This window comes from Cetorhinus maximus, chromosome 14 (assembly GCF_964194155.1).
Source record: "Cetorhinus maximus chromosome 14, sCetMax3.hap1.1, whole genome shotgun sequence".
Lineage (NCBI taxonomy): Eukaryota > Metazoa > Chordata > Chondrichthyes > Lamniformes > Cetorhinidae > Cetorhinus > Cetorhinus maximus.
Genome location: NC_135892.1, coordinates 20,118,691 through 20,122,111, shown reverse-complemented (window position 1 = coordinate 20,122,111; position 3,421 = coordinate 20,118,691).

Sequence of the window (3,421 nt, the reverse complement as noted above, 5' to 3'; positions counted from 1 at the left end):
GTTTTGTACAGTGTCTGACTTTGCCACAGTATTCTGAGGCACCCAACACCATCTAGTAACAAGATTGGAGTTACTCCATTAAAAGATTTTGGATTCTGGCAGAGCGATTTATGTGAAATCTGTGAATTGCTTGAAATCTGTATTCGTTGTAAATTTGGTAAGGAATTTTGAATGTCGGGGAGGCTTTTGTGAATTGTGCTATTGAGTTTAGTTCGTCCATTTTGACTGGACACTGTAGCCCCAGTATTTTTTTTAATTCATGTGTGGGATGTGGACGTCGCTGGCTGGACCAGCATTTTTTGCTCATCCCTAATTGCCATTGAGAAGATGGTGGTGAGCTGCCTTCTTGAACCCATGCAATCCATGTGGTGTAGGTACACCCACAGTGCTGTTAGGAAGGCAGTTCCAGGATTTTGTCCCAGAATGGCATTGCAGCAAGGCAGCAGCATCATGGGACCATCCAGCTTTATGGGGTGGCTGGACTTCCCAAAGTCCAGGGCGCAATAGATGGCACTCCCATTGAATTCTGACCATCCACAGTCAACAGAAAGAGGTACCAATCATTCAAAGTCCACAGACTGAGGGTGGCCAAATAAAGTTCTACACCATGTCCTCTTCATCACAAAAGCCACCTCCTTCCATCTCCAGCCCTGCCTCAGCCCATCTTCTGTGACATTTCTATCTCCAAAATACACTACTTACATAGCTTTCCAGGCTGGCTTCCCACCTTCCAACTTCCATAAACTTCAGTTTAGCTAAAACTCTGCTGTTGCAGCTGACTTACAGTGGCTTTTAGTCCAATAATGTTTTGATTTCTAAAGTTCTCCTTTTTGTGTTCAAATTCCTCCATGGCTTCACCCTTCCCAATCTCTGTAACCATCTCCAACCTTACAACTCTCCGAGAACTCTGTACTGTATTCTTGCAATTCTGCTCTCTTGGCATCTCCCACTTCTTCCGCCCCATGTTGGCAGCTGTGTCTTTAGCTGTCTTGGCCCTAAGCTCTGGACCTCTCTCCCTAAATCTCTCTGCCTCTCTAATCTCTTTTAAGATGCTCCTTAAAACCTGCCTGTTTGACCAAGCTTTTTGTCACCTTTCCTAATTATCCTTATTTGGCTCTTTTTCCTGATTTTACACTCGTGAAATATATTGGGACATGTTACTATGTCAAAAGCACTATACATAGTTGTTGTGGTACCCATTGTTCAAGATAAGAGTAAGATTCAATTAATCCTCCGCATCATGCCATAGCAGCCTTGCTGCCAAGGCATCAGTTCAGAGACATCCCCTCCTGAGGGACGTGAGTGTGAGCCAGAGAGGAGTGCACGAGGTGAAGCACAAAGCACAAGGGGCCAGACAAATTGGGAGGCAGAAGATGAAGCAGATATTTGGCAGGAGGGTCAGAAAATGTCAGCCTTGGCAGAGGTACCTCAGGATTCCAGAGTATTTCCCCAGATGTATTGTTTAATGGATACTGTTCCATTCAATGCTGTTCCCCTGTGGCAGTATCTCATACATTTAGTGGACCATTCCAATTTTGTCAACCATAACTACCATACGGATCTTATGTTAAGTAACTGGACTAATAATCTAGAGAATAAGGACTGAAATCCCACCATGGCAACTTGTGCATTTGAATTCAGTTTTTAAAATATCTCGGAATGAAAAGCTGGCAAATATGACTATGAAACTGTCAGAAAAAATTGACAGGTTCAGTTAGGTTGTTTGGAGAAGAAAACCTCCTGGCCTGGCCTATGTTTACAACTCCAGGTACATCATCATGTCCTTGGGCAATTACAGGATGGGCTCTGAATGCCAACCTTGTCAGGGACACCCACATCCCAAGAATTAAATTTTGCTTTTTAAAATGGTTTGTCCAGCCAAGTGGTACCCTCGGACTCAACATGAAACTGACCAGGACATCCTGAATCCAAATACAACTATCAGTTCCCTATACCTTGCTCTGCTTTAGATCCCTGTGTGTAGCAGTCTCTTTGGTGGATCCTTGTGGTGGACCCTTGTTGCATTTACTGACTTTGTTTCGCTGACCAATCAGCATCATTCAAGCAACTCCCATCACCGCTGGCAACCACCCCGTAACCAAGCCACTGGAAGTCCACAGAGTTCCCTTTCGTCACCAGTGGGCATTACGCTGGGTACTACCTATTACCAATGTTGGGGTCTTCCTGCACAACAAGATGTGAACAGGGTTTACTAGTGTAGAGGTCTCAGCAACAGAAGCAGAACGTCAATGCACAACTGACCAGCACTTGCCAAATCCATCCACAGTTTCGATGGCGGGAAGGCAAAGTGGAGAATACCTGTCAACATGAGCAACAAGAAGACTAAACTTTAATTTTGTTAGGGACTTAAAACAAAATCTGCCGACTTAAGGAGGCCAGAGTTTACACGAACATCAATATATACATTAAGTCTTTCGTACTAATGTGTTAATATAAACAGGCTCAAAATAAGTGGGTAAGATTCAATTAATCCTCCACATCATGCCAAGGCACCAGTTCTGGCACCAGATCATGTCCTGAGGGACATGAGTGTGAGCCAGAGAGGAGTGCACAAGGGGCCAGACAAGTTGGAGGCATAAGATGAAGCAGATACTTGGCAGGAGGGTCAGAAAACGTCAGCCTTGGCAGACATACCTCAGGATTCCGGAGTATTTCCCCAGATGTATTGTTTAATGGATACTGTTCCATTCAATGCTGTTCCCCTGTGGCAGTATCTCATACAGATCAAATCTGTTGCTTGAGCCACAAGCACCCTGAGAGCAGTGAGGTATTGAAAGGATTACTTCACTGTGTGAGTACCTGCAAAAATGGCTTATATCTATATAGTGCCATTGACAAAGTGAAACTTTGGGAAGATGCTTCACAGGTCCATTATTGGATGCAATTTGCCACAAAAGGCAATATTAGTACAGGTGACCAAAAGCTTGGTCAAAGAAGTAAGTTTTAAGAAGCAACTTAAAGGAGGAGAGAGATAGAGAGGAAAGGGGAATTAGGGAGGGACTATCTTGTGGCCTAGACGGTTGAAAGCACAAGCACCAATGGTGGAGCAATAACAGTGAGCATGCAAGTGGGAGTGTGGCAGTGTGTTAGCAACACCATGCCTTGTCCTCAGCCTCTTCAGACTCCTGTTAATTTAACATTATCTGTGTCCCTGTTCTCAGATAAATAGATGAAATTACTGGCCAGAGTATTCCTCACCAAAAACCTTGCCGCTTCATCAATGTTTATGTTCTATTAATTCATTACAAGAAAACTGGAAGATGTTAGATAGATACTTCAGATTGCCACTGTGTCCTCTTGCTCCTTTACCATCCTCAAACTGTGGGACCCCAAGAGAGTATTCGCCCTTCAGAAAAAGTTAGAGGAAGATGGCAGTCTGACTCTGGGCTACTAAAGGAGA